The sequence below is a fragment of the Pinus tabuliformis genome, chromosome 9, assembly GCF_031772625.1.
Source record: "Pinus tabuliformis cultivar Carrire ecotype Pingquan chromosome 9, CPIR1, whole genome shotgun sequence".
Lineage (NCBI taxonomy): Eukaryota > Viridiplantae > Streptophyta > Pinopsida > Pinales > Pinaceae > Pinus > Pinus tabuliformis.
In genome coordinates, this window is record NC_142307.1 from 248477486 (window position 1) to 248495549 (window position 18064).

Below are 18064 nucleotides of genomic sequence, written 5' to 3' on the forward strand. Positions count from 1 at the left end.
GATGTAGCACGCTCTCTCAGCTCCTCTTGGTTGTACCCCATACCTACCTGGTCTTGAAACTACTGATCTGTAGCTCGTGCCTCTATCAATGCTCCAAGTCCATCTGGCCACTTAACCTCGCCTATGAATATTCTCACTAGTTGTGCCTTATTCCATCAAGGGAAAACACATTGAGATTCCTGTCAAGTTGTTCACAACTTTGTTTGTGAACAACTCTCAATATTCCCACTGCTTCTCCTTAGCTACTCAGGGACTTCAACCCACTATGGTCTTCTTGTGTTTCTCCAATGAAGACAAACATTGGGCACAAAGGGCTGCCACCTATCACTACAAGATGTCCATCTCCCACAATGAACATGGGCTAGGAGGACTGCCCATAATCTACTGTAGAAGTACTTCTCCACACACAATTCTAGGGCTTCTCAAGTGCTCCTCTTGTTCGTCAACCGTTGAGCTCAACAACTGCCACTCTAGAAACCACCTAAGTCCATGAAGATGGTGCACACTGAGCTCCAACTTGGGCACTATCACGTTGTTCTCCAACATACCATAAATTCCCAATCCACATTCAAACTTGGCCCACTCTCATGCTACCATCCAATAGTCCATGAGTTACCAATACTTTCTATAGCATATGCTCCTAGTTAGGGCATCCAAACATCGAGGAGACCCTTACATATTCATGCTATCAGACTCCTCAAATATGCATCTTCTAAGACACTATATGCATCTCATGAGTTCATTTGTTATTGCTACAAAGTCTGCAATCTGGTTTGGGATAATATTAGTCTACATCAGCCCTAGATCCTTGCCTCTAAACCTCCTCTACAATTATGGTTTTCTTCTCATTGGAATATGCTCCCTTTACTGCTATCTAGGGACAAGTTTGCAATGGTTTTGGCTCCTCCAACAACCACTATAATTTTTTTCCTCTTTGCACTTCAACTACTTGAAAATATGAGATGAAACCACACCATAACTTGCATACACCACCCAGAATTGTCCTATTCTAAGACCTCATCAAATTGTCCTTTTCTATGACTGACATCCAACTAGCATCAACATCAACACAAGACATGACACACATATCATGCAACATCCTGTTGCTCATCTTGTCACAAATCCTATTGTTGATGATGACTACTCATAGAATGTCCACAACACCACTGTCCAAACTCCTTTCAAAAAAACCTCAACCCTAGAAACCATTCAACATGAAAGAATCATTACATACCTCTTGTTTCAGATGGAGTTTACTGTTGTCAAACTTGTGATATGGTTAGGTTTAACTTCAGTCCACATCAACCCTATTCCATGCTTTAGCAAGCCTACCTATAGCTGCAATTTCCTTCCAATATACTCCACTTTCCTTCGATGCACCTAACGGCTAGTATGTACTTGATTCCTAGACCATTTGGCCCTCTCCTCAAGCTGCTACAAATTCAGCCTAGGTTTGCCAAGCTTTAGGTACCCGCGACTCTCTTTTGGAGGCATGTCCACACTTTAAACTATATTAAAATCAATCAAGAATCTTCCTATAGCCCTTGGTCCCTCCCACAAAATATCTCAACCCTCAAACAATCACTAGAAGTACTAGAGCCCATCCTCCTATCCTTCACTTGAGGTATACTCCTCTCTGCAGCCAAAAATGAACCAAAATAGTCACAAGATGCTTGTGCTCCTCTCTGGTTTGGTCTCCTAGGGATACGACCTTATTTCATATTATTTCCTTTGAATTAACTACACTTGGATGATAATGATAAGCCTCTCATACGACATCCTTTTATACTTTTTCTAAGGGCTCTTTGAGGGCTTGAAAACATGTCACAAGTCTTATTAACATCACGCTGACCTTGACCTTATGCCACCATGCCCACATCCACCATTCAAAAATTCATAACTATTGAAAATAATACTGAGAGGGGGGGTGAATCAGTATTATCACATTAATAAAACTTTTTCATTACATATTCAGATTCATATATGCTACTTCCACAACTAGTTAGTTGATCCTTTATTAGTGCATTAGAGCATTATCAACCATATTAACAGTAAACTGATGCAGTAAAATAGAACAGATCATCACACATAAGTCATGTTAGCGCTTGAAATTTCACCTCAGGCTGAGAAAGGTAAACTTCAAGGCAACATCAAACCACTTAGCCTCGTAGCTAGCCCTACGGGGCAGGAGAGGGCTCTCCCCGGTCTATCTCAGTAAAGATCTTCAATGGGCGAGATGACCAATAGGAAAACACTGATTTTAGGCTAGTAAACTGATCAAGAAGTTTAATTTGGGATTTTTAAAGTTTTGGTGGAAATTTGGGGAATGGCAATTTTGGGTGCGGGGATGGACACAGTTTCTGCAGGGGGTTCTTTGGGGCGAGGTAGGAAACAGTATTGATGCCTTTGATAGAGGTGAATGGATGAGAATGACCGGTGAGGAGTTAAGGAGAGCAAGCAATAACCTTGAATTCCCCTTAAACAGTCTTATGTCGTTTGCCGAAATAATGGACTCCATAGCCCAATGGACGAAGGCGCTGGTCTGCTCTCCCAGACATCTGCGGTTCTTGGCACCTCCAAGGAGCTACCATCCCCATTGGAGCCAATGTTAGCGTCAGTCTTTCCAGCCTTCCTCCAGTGATCAAATATGCTCTTACAAAGTAGTCTCAGAGTGTCAGTCTTATGTCATTTGCCGAAATAATGGACTCCATAGCCCAATGGACGAAGGCGCTGGTCTGCTCTCCCAAAGATCTGCGGTTCTTGGCACCTCCAAGGAGCTACCATCCCCATTGGAGCCAATGTTAGTGTCAGTCTTTCCAGCCTTCCTCCAGTGATCAAATATGCTCTTACAAAGTGGTCTCAGAGTGTTAGTCTTATGTCGTTTTCCGAAATAATGGACTCCATAGCCCAATGGACGAAGGCGTTGGTCTGCTCTCCCAGAGATCTGCGATTCTTGGCACCTCTAAGGAGCTACCATCCCCATTGGAGCCAATGTTAGTGTCAGTCTTTCCAGCCTTCCTCCAGTGATCAAATATGCTCTTACAAAGTGGTCTCAGAGTGTCAAGGTCAAATTTTGTCATTTCAGTGAGTCTTCAAGAAAAATTTGGTCACTAGGCATTAGGTCTAGGGTTTGCTTTCATCCCTTAAGGAGAGCAAGCAATAACCTTGAATTCCCCTTAAACAGTCGAAAACATTGATATTAAGAAAACTTAAAAGCAGAGCATGACAGTCATGAATTCTACTTTAACACTTCATTTGCCTAATTAGCAGAAAGAAAAGTAAGGAAATGATTCACATAACACATTTACAAGTACAAAGAGAAACACACCATCAATACATGTGACCACAAGAATCCCAAAAAGGACTGCAAAACCCTGGTCTTCCTTTGCCAAAAATTGCAGAGATACAGTGAGTAATACAATAAGAGCTTCTCCCTCAAGAGTCCAACCATGAAAATGAGCAAGAAAATACATAATATAGGCCATCTAACATCTTTCCCTGCCTCTAGGGGTCGAGCTCACTATCCTAGGAGTTGTTTCGACCAATTCTAAACTAAGCACTGAAAATTAGGCAATCAAAACAACTTGCCTCTATAAGCTAGGAAACCAATTCATTCATTAAATGCATGTTATTTCATGAATGAATCTTCTAGAGTAGGTAAATAAGTGTCATATCAACATGAAAATACATAAATTACATCAAAGAGGGTGAAAAATCCCATCAAAAGTCAAAACTAGTAAAAGCTGGGCGAATCCATGAGCTGTAAGTGAAAAATTGTGAAAATTGCCTGATGGGTCGCGCGCATTTCCTGGACGGGTCGCGCGCTTTTGGGGGCACTTGTGAGGCACTTTCAGGTGTCCAAATGAGGCAAACGTGGGCTTGTTGGAAAGGTCCAGATGTCTACTTTCCAACCCAAGTAGAATTTCTGAATTTGGTTGTCATTTTCCCCTTCAAAATTGCAATCTCCCGAGACTTCTTTCTGTGTGTCAAAAATGTGGCAGAAAGTCATTTTTTTGCTTGTTTTTTGACTTTCTGGAGGCCCAAAACTTGGTGAAATTTCTTAGTAATGGCTGAGAAAGTGTAACTTTCCATGAAAAATCCAGAAATGCTGAGTTTTTCCAAAATGGAGTTGCCAATCGAAAGGGTCGCGCGCGGCACGCGACCCATCAGGGAGGAAAACCTATTTTTTGCCAAAAAAATAAAAAATGACCCAAAATACTCAAAAATTTTTGGAATTTGTGCTGGAGTTGAGTTATCTAGTATCATGCTCCTTCAAAGAAGCCTCAGCCAAGATGTGGAGGGGGTCGGGCCTTTTCCTTCGTTTTTGTGCTTTGGCCAACCGTCTTTGGAGCATTTTCATTCTTGCCTTGCATACGTGCATCCGCGCCCAATAATGATTTTTCATGTTCCTGAGCAAGTCCTTATCTTGGTTGGCCTTGGCCAGCAACCTCTCCAAATGAGCATTGACCCGGAGAAGCATAGCCTCTCGCTCAACAGGTACCAAATCGCCGGGTCTCTTTCGAGCCAAGTTGCGGTCCTCATGAATCCTCCGCAACTCATCAAGATTGTGCTCATCCTCCAACTGCTTGTTGCACTGCTCTAAATAGGTGATCGTCCATTGTGCCCCTTCCAATCTTTGCTGCAATGAAGCATTTTCAGCTCTTAGGTGTTGAATGATCTCCTTTGACTCTAGGCTAGGAGAACTAATATCAAGGTCTACCACCTCTATGTCTGGAACACCTGATGGCCCCTCATCAATCCTGGGCTGTTTGCCCCTCTCTGATACCTGTGCTGCTGTCAGAGACGAGGCCCCTTCCACCTGATGTGGAGATAACACTCGTGGTGCTGATGAAGAAGGCGAGACCCCTTCCACCTGGTGTGGAGAAAATACTCGCCGAGCTGCTGCAAATAAGGCCCTGTGGCCTCTCTGATAAGTGACAAATGGAGGAGAGCTAACATGTCTAGTCTCATGGATATCATGCTGCTGTGATGGTCCTCCCTCCTCATGAACAATCTCAGGATGTGGTAGTGGTGCTATGAAAAACTCATGAGAGATAAACTCTTCCCATGGGATGCCCTGCTGTGCCAACTGATGTATGACCACAAGCTGAATCAAACCATAATGATAGAGGCTCCTATATTGTTGTGCTGGGCTCTTCCTCTGCATCAAAGGCACCATCCTCTCAATATTCTGGCAGAAGAAAACCGGGATGTTCATCATCCGTACCCGTGTGAAATGCATCGATAAGCGAATATGATATGAATACACAAGTGAAAATCTGCCCTCACAGGTGAAATAGCGCATGATAAGCCTCATCAAAGGAGCATACTCATTCCTTAAAAATCTGAAAGGAAATACACCCGTCACTTGTCTCATAAATGCAGGTTTAATGTAAGGCTCAAACTGAACATTGTCCAATATTTTGCGCTTGTTCCACACTTCTCCAACATTTGGTATCCCTGTTGCTTGAGCAAACATCTCAGGTGTCAATGTAAAATCCACCCCTGCAAGGTTCACATGCCCATCATGCAAATGCAAAACAAACAAGAGAGCCAACTCCCTGTGATGCTGAATCTGAGAGATCCTCTCGCAAAACTCATAACAAGACATATAACGGAAACATGAGACTGCAATTGGACAAGCCTGCAAATCAGTCAAAGAGGTGGGCTCCTCTCTCCTATGATGACCGCTCTTTCCACCTTTGTGAGGTCTCCTCTGTACCTCAAACTCTGAAGCTGACTCATGGTCATCACTTTGCTCATAATTGGTTTCGGTTTCTAACATTGTTTTAGGAGCAAAGTGGCTGAAATGTACTGTTGTTTCTGCTTTGAAAACTGCTGATTAAAATGCTGTTTTAAGGGGACAAGAAGCACAAGGGAAATGTTAGGGAAGGGATACTTTAAAGGGAAATTGGGAATAATAATGAAACAGGGAGCTTTAGGGGAAAAATCATTGCATATACATCATTATATAATTTTACTTACAAGGATGTTATGGGAGGTAGGGTTAGGATTTTAATTATTTTTTTTATTTCTTAGGGAGAGGGATAGAGTTTTAGGCTCTTAGCAAATTTGGAAGGGAAGTTTAAATAAAATGATAAGGAATATGTAATGGGAGGTGGACAATAGGAAAGAAAAGGGATACCTCAAAATAGCATAATAAACCCTAGCAATTTTGACAACTTCAAGCCCAAAAGCACAATGGAGACTTTTACTTGCAAATGAAGACCTTTAAAAATACAATCATGATCTTCTTGAACTGTAGCAAGCAATAATTTTTCATGACTGAGGGCCTACCTTGCAAAATTTAGTAACTTGTGGTTCCTTGGCAGCTTGCTGGCGGTTTTGTGTAGAGGGAACGCTGATAGGTCGCGCGCCTCACCCAACAGGTCGCGCGCGCTTGACGGGTCGCGCTCGTCTGACGGGTCGCGCGCCGGTCTCGACAGGTCGCGCGCCTCCCAAACTCACCGAATTCAGTCAAACGCTATTGCAACTGATTTCTCTATCACTTGGATGCACAATGGAGCTTGATGGAGGGAAATAGAGCCTTTATAGCCTTGCTTTGAATAAATTTCATGTCACAACCCACTTTCTAATGTTTTTCCATGACACTTTTTAAACTTTGAATGTTGTTGCCTTTTTGGTTTCCTTTTGTCCTGAAATTGATTGATTTGATGTTTTCCTTGATAATTTTTTTTTTGCAGGGATAGCTCCTGAGGGGTCTTGGCAAGGGAGCCAGGGTTATATGCTGTCCTTTGAATCATTTTGAATTTTACAATTTTTACAAAATTTTGAGAAATGACCTTGGCTTTAAAAACAGGGTTTTTAAATCCAAGGTGAAAATTAGCTGCACAAGATAGAATCTTTCGAAGAAACACTTTGAAAATCATCCTTCTGGCTTGCTGGGCACTTATTGACCTTCAGAGACATGACCTTGAAGATAAATTTGACCTAAACCCTAGACCTAGAAATTTTGACCTCAAGACAAGACAAATAACCTTGAAAAAGTTTAATGACTGAAACAACTTGATCCAGCAGTGCCAAGAGGTGAATAAAGATACCAGCTCCTCCATCAGGGTTATGGCATGCCTAATGGAATGCAATAAGATGACACTGATGAGACACCTACTTATGCAAATGCAAAGAGCTTTGATCACTGATGGAGGGCTACTAGACCGACTCTAACAAGTCACACACATGAACACCATGATATAAGGTGGAAACCCAATGTGGGAGAAAACCACCTGCTGCAAGTCATCTCAATCTTCTTCTTAATAAGAAAATCCTTTTACAATATTTTGTACTGGTGCAGTCTTATACCAGTACGGGAGCTACAACCCCCTTTGCTCTTGTACTAGCCGATCCTTTTACTAGTACGCAGGCTGCTACCTGCTACAATGCTCCTAAGTTTTCCCTTAGCTTTTGTACTAGCTTAGATACTAGTACGTAGGCGCCGGCCTACAATATTTTCTCCTCCAGGTACCACTTTTCATTAATTTTCATACTAGATACACTGAAGCACAACACATAATCTGAAAGGCCACGTTTCATCCAATTTTCATACTGGACCCAACAACAACATTGAAGCACATAATCAAACAATCTTCTGAATCACCCAATCACCAGATCAATACATATACAATGATATTATGAGAGTTATCAACCAGATCTAGTCCATCAGATCACATAAAGATAAGTCATCAATCATGCTGTTATCAGAACTCAATACCAGTAACCAAACATCAGTTATGCACCCAAAACCCTGCAGAATAGTCAAAGGCAGTTAAAACAAATTTCAAGCAGGGACCGCAACTTCGCTGGTATAAATCTGCGTATATCCGCACTTCCACTTGCTCTGAGCCTGCGGATCTCCGCACCTGTACCTTCTGCTTGTCTGCGCACCTCCGCACTACGTCTTCTACTTCTCTGCGCACCTCTGTGCAGATCCGCACCTGTTTATTCTGTCGCGCCGCGTACTCCTACTGTGCCTCCGCACCTGCGCCTTCTGTCGCGCCGCGTATCTCTCCTGTGCCTCCGCACCTGTGCCTTCTGTCGCACCGCGTACCTCCAAGGTACCTCCGCACTTCGCCTTCTGCAGCGCCGCGTACCTCCGCACCTGCGCCTTCTGCTGCGCTGCGTGCGTCCGCACTGCTCCAGTGGATCGCCTGCGTGCCTCTCGCACTTTCACCGTGTTGCGCCTGCGGTCCTGAGGTTATAGGTGTTTTTCAGACTTCAAGCATACCCCAGTCTATCAGATCTACAGATCTGATCTTGCGCCAAGATAATCTCGACCCATCAGTAGATTCGCCTTATAATGCTCATGTTTCTCCTTGATTTAGATCTAGACATTACTCACCAAGAGATCATAGTATTTCAGATCTAGCTCCCATAAGATATTCAACCCAAAAGCATGCACTAGCCAAATGATCTCCTTCCTCTTTTATAGCCTTAGGCCTTTCACAATACCACGGGCCAAAACCATAATAATACAATACCACGGACCCGAAAACCATAAGATTCCCACACGTGCGCTTTTCTCTGCATAGAAGTGTGTGCACTTTAGGGCGGCACCTTTTGTTCTGTGATCCCGCGAACATATCCGCACCTTCTGAATGGAGTACCCGCGGTTCTAGCCTAAGACTGCACCTACTGAACAGCACTCCTGCGTACCTCTTATTTTCTTCATTCTTAGTGAGTTGATCATCAATCTCTGCTACTGACCTGTTGTACTGGGATCTATCACCTGTATAAGTTGCCATCAAGGACAACATTTTTAGCCATAATGCCAACAATAACTCCATTTCGTAAACTTTGAATCATTTGATTTTTGATGGATTAGAATCATCTCAATGTGCACTATCATCTACATTTTTCACTTCTCGAAATTGTGTCATAGATCCACACCCACGTGCTTGGGTGCAAAGCCCCTAGGCTTGTGTTTCATGCCCACAAGTGCTATTGTGGCACTCCAAACTCCAAACTCTCAATCCTCAAGGCTTGGAGTACCTCCCAAGAAAAATAAATCAACACTCCCTCTTAGCAAGGGAGGTACTTCCAAGACTAAGAAGCATCTACCATTGCCCGATGAAACTAGCCCATATGGCATCCACCACTGCAGAGCACCCTGTTGAATGAACCTTCCAATATCGATAGTATCTCCACCTCATCACATCTGAACCTAAACATCCCAAACCTCCATAGGGTTTCTCCCTCTAAGGCTAGACTCCCTACAAGATCTCCACTGGCTCAATCTCGCAAACAATCATCCTCCTGGATCAAATACCACTCGTGCAAATCCCTCCAATTTGGGACATGCAACATCACAATTTGATGAGGACTCTAGCCTGTCAATATGTAGTCCATCACATGAAGCCATCATGATCAACCTGATTTCGTTCATGCCAAAGAAACCCTTAAGTTGTCCCAACTATCCATGGAAAGTCAAAGGTAGTCAAAAATCTGCAAACATCCACACAACATACTAAAGTGCACTAGGTCCACCATCGATCCACCAAAACTCCTAGCTCAACTCACTATGTAGTCTATCGAGACCCAAATCCCCATGTCTTTAGTTGAACCCTCTGCTCCATGATCTAGACACCTATAACTCCCTCTGAGTTGCTTTGTTGTTCACACTCTGATTCACTGTCCCTTGAAGTATTTCAGATACACTTTGAAACCATGTTGTTTTTCCATGAACTTGGTGTTTGGGATAGAATCTTAAATCTTTGATACTACCAAAATAAGAATCACAATGATACTACTTTTCACAATAAAATATAAAAAATAGTATATCTACTAGTGCACAAAATATGGAAAAAAATTTACAATTTTCAACCCAACTTCGTTATATTAATCAACATATAATACAAGAGTCTAGGGCTCTTGTACTAGGGATAATGGCCCTCATACATCCATTGATACAAGACAAAAACCTAGGGCTTTGTGTCAGTCCATCAACAACCAATCTACACATATAAGATACACCGACCATCTGGCTGATGTAGCACGCTCTCTCAACTCCTCTCAGTCATACCCTCTACATGCCAGGTCCCATAGCTCCTGATCTACAGATCCTACATCTATCAATGTTCCAAGTACATATGGCGACTGAACCTCAACTATCAATCTTCTCACTAGTTGTGCCTTATTCCATCAAGGGAATAATACATCGAGACTCCTATTCAGTTGTTCACAACTTTATTTGTGAACAACTCTCAATCTTCCCAATGCTTCTCCTCATGTACTTAGGGACTTCAACCCATTATGGTCTTCCTACGCTGCAACAATGATGAACAACATAGATCACAGAGGGCTTCAACATATCACTACAAGATGTCCATCTCCCATAGTGAACATAAGATAGGAGGACTACCCATCATCTGCTACAGAAGTCCTTTTCCATACACAAGTCTAAGTCCACTCAAATGCTCCTCTAGCTCATCAACCATTGAGCTCAACAATTGCCACTCTAGAAACCACCTAAGTCCATGACGATGGTGCACATTGGGCTCCAACTTGGGCAATACTACGTTGTCTTCTATCAGAACCATAAATTCCCAATCCACGTTCAAACTTTTCCCACTCTCACGTTTCCCTCCAACAACCCATGAGTGAAAAATAATTGTTGTAGCATTTGCTGCTAGTTAGGGCATCCAAACATCTAGGAGACCCTTACACATGGCTTCTAACATACTCCTCAAATCTGCCTCATCTAGGACACTATATCCATATCATTAGTTGATGTGTTGATGCTACAAAGTATGCAGTCTTTTTAGGGCTAATATCAGTCCACATCATCCGTATATCCTTTCCTCAAGACCTCCTCTACAACTGTGGTTTCCTTCTCATTATAAGATGCTCCCTTTGCTGCTATCTAGGGACGAATATGTGGTAGTTTTGGCTCCTCCAACAACCACTATAACTTTTTTCCTCTCTGAAGTTCTACTTCCTACAAATATAAGATGAAGCCACACCATAACTCGCATACACCACCCATAATTGTCCTTGTTGAACCATCCTCCCACATCTACCCAAGCAACCAGTCAGCCAGGGTAAACATACAACAAGAGGCTACTATGATATGATTCAAACAACTATGTCATGTTAAGGAAGTGGAACCAATGAAAACACACCATACAGACATTCAAAATCAACTTGAGGACCCTTAGGAACTAATCCAACATGTTAGACATCTTTCCCTTGGGTCCCACTGATATTTTGGACAACTTAAGCCTCAGTCGCTCTCATGCTATAGGCCTACAATGTCCAGAAATCCAAAGTCACTATCATAGGCTTGCCTGCTAGCGTCTAGAGACCCAATTTTTTGGTGTTATGCCAAGGTCCCTAGGATTTGAGCCACTTTTTCGAGCCCAGAGCCCAGGTCAATGCCCAAAATTAAACCATATTTTTTGAACAATAAAATAACATGGAAATGACAATACTAAAGAAAATAATTGTTTAAGACCTTGATTGGACCCCTACTAGCCATAATAGGCTTTTCATCACACATATCATGAATATGTAAACTACAGGTGTAGATAACAGATCTGAGCATAGGGGTCTCATACTTATCTAAGATTCGCCATGATGCATTGATGCCTCAACACATTAACTGCCATTCCATCCATTAGACCATAGATACATTTTTCATTCATATACAAGTATAAACATGATGAGAGCTATACATATCTACTGTCATAAAGCATATGCATCACCAACATAATAGGTACATAAATATCAATGATATCATAGCCATATAAACCTCATATAATCCATTATAATTATCATAGAAATACAAGGATAAGTAACCCCTTATTGATTATGCAAAATCCAAACCCGAGATGGGACTTCCTGATGAGCCCCAAAAATGGGTAACTATATGGGCTCATTCTGCCTATTATTTTAATTTAATCCACCATTCTCAATAGTTTTTTGCATGTTTTTGAATATATTTATGTCAATAAAGTGAATGGGGATAGTCACATTGCCACATAGTCTAATGAGTGTTTATTGCAAATTTTTGGACATTTTTGGACAAGGACCAGGCATTTATGAGTAGATTGGCAGCCAAATTCGAGGAAACAGGGCTGAGGACTTATAATATGGGTGTCTCCTTCATTAATGACCCCTTCCTTGAGTTCTCCATCAGCATCTCGGAGTACAAAGGCCCACAATGATGATTCCAAGGGGTAGCCGAGCAAGTCTAGTAGAGCTGCTGTTATCTTGAGTTTTAGGCAGCCGAGTTCCTTAAGTTTAGGAGGACTGTTGGGAGTCCCCACTTCTATAAATAAGAAGGTTTCAAGCCTCAATATGTTAGCCATTTTCATAGTATATTTTTGCACTTTGATGCAGCTTTGTACTCAGCTCATTTTCGAGCTCTTTTTGAAGACAATTTTGTGATGTAACTGCTACTTTTTGATAAATGAAGATGAATCAAGTTTTGAACCAGCACTGATCTTTCCTAGAGGGCTGAATCTCTTGGGTTAGGGCCCAACTCAAGCTTCCCAACACCTCCTTTGTGTATTTATATGCTTTTTCTTGCATTCATGAGATAATTTCTATTGTTTAGGTTAATCTTGCTTCATTAGATTAGGTTGCTTTTGATGGTTAAAATAGTTATTTTTACTTCAAGTTGTTTGAGTAAGTTGTTGCAGTGACAGAAAAAAGATCCAAAAAAGCTACCAACAGGTCTTGATCTCCTTTCTTCCTCCTTGGGACCATGATTTGAGATCAAGGCACTATTGCTACCACCAAAAACATTGTTTTTGCTTTTCCAATGCAATTGCTAGTGCGATATTTTGAGTTGGAGAAGTTTATATTAGTTTGGATTCACATGCAGAGATAATTTCATGTTCATTTACCATATTTTTCTCACATAATATTTTGTTCTTAAATTTCTATTCAACATTCCTTTGGTTTTAGGCCAGAATTTAGGTTAAAATAGACAAAACTATGTTTTTTGATTCTTGCTTGGGTCAGTTTTGAGAAGTAAGTGTGCAGCTCACTTCTAGAACACTCCAGCTTATCATTCCTCCATAGCATAGCCTGTACCAGTTCATCTCTCAAGATTTCCCCACTCATTCGCCTCATTTCGCCAATCTGCCCTAATTTTTGCACTTTTCCACAAAGTTGCTTCCTTGTCCTTTGAACAAATCCAACCATCTCCTTCATTCCTGATCTTCATTGACAGAGTCCTAGACCCCTCAACACCTCCATCCAACCTTCATTTCCCTCTTTCCATCATTTTTCCACCTTCAAACCTCCAAAAACCACTTTCGGCCTCCTCCTGTAGATCCTCTTGTAGAACCTCCTGTAGATCCCCTACAGCCTCCTGTAGAAGTTCATGCGAGTGATTTTTTGAAGTCTGATCGCAATGGAAGTCTCCAGAAGGGTACTAGGGACTTATTAGGACATCCCCACACCTTCGTCACCTCTTGCAAAATCCAACTCAATCTCCCTTCGCCACCAAACCTCTTCACAATCACAATTGGTTATAACACAAGCATAATAATTCCACATAAAAATGCTCAAAAGTACAAAAAGATGATTTCTTCTCATTTCTCTTCCGAAGTAGCTTGAATACATGCATTTTACCTTTCCAGTAGTCAATGGCACCCATCTCAGTAGTTTCCATCTCTTTTCTTACAAAAGTAGGGTTAGTGGGTAAAACTAGGGTTTGTCAAGGTTTGTGTTTCATTTCAGTTATCATTCCCTTTCTACAAGCAGAATAGTCTCTTTCGAGTTAGCTTTCTTCCATCAAAGTTAAAAGCTTCTTCTGAGAACTCATAGAAATTGGCTTAAGCTCCTAGCGAACTTGTGCCAGCTGATCAAGTGACAGCCTGCAGTAAGAGCTAATACTTGTGCATATACCACCATCGCTTCCAAGTTTGTTACAAACTACTGGGTTGATAAAATTAAAGAAGGAAGCCCCATGAGTTGCAGCATTATTGTTGCAATACTGGAGCTCACCACTCTTTTTGGCGCCATTACCGGGGAATCGTCAGAGTATTTTTTGATTACTGCTTTTCTTCTATTTTCTACTGCAACATTTTACTAAGTAGTTCATCTCAGCAAGCGTAGATTAGTCATTTCCTACTTTCATTTCAATTCTGTAATTTCCTTCTAGCAAGCGTAAATTAGGCATTTCCTGCTTTCATTTCAATTCTGCAATTTCATTTCAGCAAAGTAGATTAGTCATCTCCTGCTTTCATTTCAATTCTGCAATTTCCTTCCAGCAAGCGTAAATTAGTCATTTCCTGCTTTCGTTTCAATTCTGCAATTTCCTTCCAGCAAGCATAGATTAGTCATTTCCTGCTTTCATTTCAATTCTGCAATTTCATCTTAGCAAAGTAGATTAGTCATCTCCTGCTTTCATTTCAATTCTGAAATTTTCATTTCAGCAAGGTTTATTTTAGTTAGTTGCAATTTGTTGTTCAATCCATTTCAGTTTTTGCAAGTACAAGCAGAAAAAGAAACACAAAATCACCAAAAAGAGATTTCCTTTCATGGCTAAAAACAAAAACATTAGAGGAAATGGGGAAAGAATAGAGGGTGCCTTTCCTATCCGAGAGACCAATGGGGACACAAAGATGAAAAACATAAGTCCCTCAGCCTTATCTCACTTCCATGGATTGACTACCGAAGACCCTGATACCTTCTTGTTTGAGTTTGTTGTTCTCTGTCGAACCTATGACTATGCAAAAGACGAGTAGAAGTTGAAACTCTTTCCCTCTACCCTCAAGGATGCAACATTACACTGGTTCATGGGGTTACCTGGAAATAGTATCACAACTTGGGCTTAGATGTAGCAAGCCTTTAACAACAAATACTGGTACTGTTGTAGGTCAAAGGATACCAAGGAAGAAATCTTCCGAATGACGATGGGAAGGGATGAATCTTTAGAAGACTATGAAGAAAGGTTTGAGCTTAGTTATAAAAGGGCCAAGTGCACACTTGACCCCAATCTCTGAAGTTGGTTCTGCTCAGAGGAGTTCCTGAAGACCTTCTAGATACCCTCCATTTGCTGGCTAGGGGAGACATCTACCAACTACCTTATGATGACATAAATACTGTGTTTAGAAACCATTCTAGGGCAGCTAGAAAGAGAGGTAGGGAAGTCAACCTTTAGCTAGTACTCCCTTATCTAGTTCATCCCTTAAAAACAAACTTGAGAATCATCCAGAAGATTTCAAGAGCGAGATGAGGTAGACTCTTACCATGCAAATGGATACCTTGCGAATCCAAAGGAAGCAAGAGGAAGCTAAGAGGGCTTTGGCTATCTTTTGTCCCAGGTGCACTAGAAAGCATCCTAGGAATGAATGTCCATTGCACTCCGTAGAAGTGTGTTTTGTCTGTGAAGAAGACCATCCTACAAATCAGTGCCCTTCCTTACCTGGATTTAAAGCTATGTACCAAGGGGCTAAAGGAGCCATTGAACCACTCTATTTCATGAACCAAAGGAGGCCACATGGACCCAGACATTATCAAAAGGGAATGCAAGGGACATCCTAGACTTATTACAACCCCAATCAAGCCACTTCCATGCCTTCTTGGGGTCTCCCTGCTCATCCTTCCTGGTCCACACCCCTCCTTGGTCGTATCCATCTCAATATCGTACTCAACCAGTTGCTCATTCGTTTCACTCTTATGCTCAGCCACAACCTCAGTGGAATGCACCTCATAAGGGGTGGAGGCCCCAATACAACTCTCCTCTTGCTCTTTTGCCTCCACCACCTGATCAACCATAACCATTACCTCCTGCTCCTCCAAGACAACCCCAAATACCTGCTCAACCGAACCCGAACCCCAATAATAGATAGGCCCAACAGGTATATACTGGAGAAACATCTTGCCCAACCTATGCTGTGGAGATTCAGGAGATTAACCTACGATCTGGGAAGGTACTCCCAGATAGCCAACCTCCTCCTAAGGAGAATGAGGAAGAAAAATAGGAAAGTGAACCAAAAACCATTCCACCCTTTCCTGAAAGGCTAACTGGAACCACACAACTGACCCCAAAAGAAACAGAACTTCTGGGAGAACTAAAAAAATTATGTGTAAAAATACCACTTCTCCAAGCCATAAAATATGTACCAATCTACAACAAGTTGATCAAGGAAAAGTGCTACAGGCACCCAGGCAGGCGCAAGAGAGATGCCCCAACTATCAATGTCATAGGACAACTATCCGACCTAATGTTGGGGCAGGTGATCTGTCCAAAATATCTGGACTATTGGAGTCCTATAGTCGATGTCGACATCAATGGCACCATAATCCCCCATACCTTGATTGATCTAGGGGCTGCCATTAACGTGATGACTAGGGACACTATTCTCAAACTCAACCTTCAGGGTTCCCTAAGAAAGACCTCAACAATACTGCAGTTGGCAGACCGCTCCACTATGACCCCTGAGGGGATTGTGGAAGATGTGATGGTCTCTATTGATTCTTGGGAGTACCCTGTTGATTTCCTGGTTCTCCAACCAAAGGCAAAGCTCACTGGGTATCCTCTCATCTTGGGAAGGCCTTGGTTGGCCACTGAAGATGCCTACATCAGCTGTCGAGCTGGGAACATGACAATCAAGAATGGGCATATGTCCAAACAGCTAGTCCTCTATCCTCCTGCCCAACCTCTACTAGAACATGATTTACCTCTCTGGTTGGAGGAGGAAGATGAGGATGAAGTTTATTCCGCACCATTGTGTACAGTAGAGGCTACCATGGGGGGTCCACAAACCGAGGATGATCTTATTGAGAACTTGATTCAAAATCCACCCCCTAGTATGTTGCCCTTAGAATAGTTGGTGGAAGAAACCCAAGCAAATCCTTTAGTTGATCTCTATGTGGCTGATCCGACCTCTCTCTGAGTTAAGAATGTGGAATTTGGCCTAGAAAAAACTTTGAAGATCAACTCATCCCTATCCACCTCTCAGGAGAAAGAAATGTGTAGCTTATTGAAAAATCACTTGGATGCTTTTGCTTGGAGCTATAAGGAGATGAAGGGAGTCCACCCTTCAGTCTGTACTCATCAAAATTACATTAAATAAGATTGTAAACAGTTCAGGCAACCTCAAAGGAGGATGAATCCAGCCCTTAAGGACATTGTCAAAGAAGAACTGCAAAATTTGTTGGATGCAAGATTCATCTACCCAATCTCTGATAGCGAATGGGTTTCTCCTTTGGTGCTAGTGCCAAAGAAAAACGGGAAGTGGAGAATCTGTGTAGATTATCGGGAACTAAACAAGGCCACCAAGAAGGACCATTTCCCTTTGCCTTTCATAGATCAAGTGTTAGATGGCCTGGAAGGGAAGAAGTTCTTCTCCTTCCTAGATGGGTTTAGCGGGTACAACTAGATCCAAATCAGTTCGGAAGACCAATATAAGACCACTTTCACTTGTCCTTAGGGTACTTTTGCCTACCGGGTCCTTCCCTTCGGGTTGTGCAATTCTCTTTCCACTTTCTAGAGAGTAGTGTTGAGCATATTTGCTGAACTAGTTCACGACTCAGTGGAAATCTATATGGATGACTTTACCCCTTATGGTGCTAGCTTCCAAGAAGCTTTGACTAACCTCCGAAATGTTTTAGCCAAGTGTATTGAAATGAACCTATCCCTCAGTCCTGAAAAATGTGAATTCCTAATGACTGAAGGGACCGTGCTAGGTCATACAATTTCTCAGCAAGGATTACAGGTGGATCCTAACAAGATTGCTATCATCCAAAGGGTTCCACCTCCTCAAAAGGTAAGAGATGTTCGGAGTTTTCTATGCTTAGCAGGGTATTATAGAATATTCATTAAGGATTTTAGTAAGCTAGCCTCTCCATTGTTTGGTCTTTTGGGAAAAGATGTTGAGTTCATATGGACTGACAACTGTCAAGAGGCTCTGGATGCCTTGAAAGGTAAGCTAGTAACTACCCCAATCTTGAGAGGTCCAAACTCGGCCCTACCTTTCCACATTCACATAGATGCCTCTAACAAAGCTATCGGAGCAGTCTTAGGGCAAGTTGAAGAGAAGCTACTGTATGCCATATATTTTGTCAGTAAAAACCTATCCAAGGCAGAATT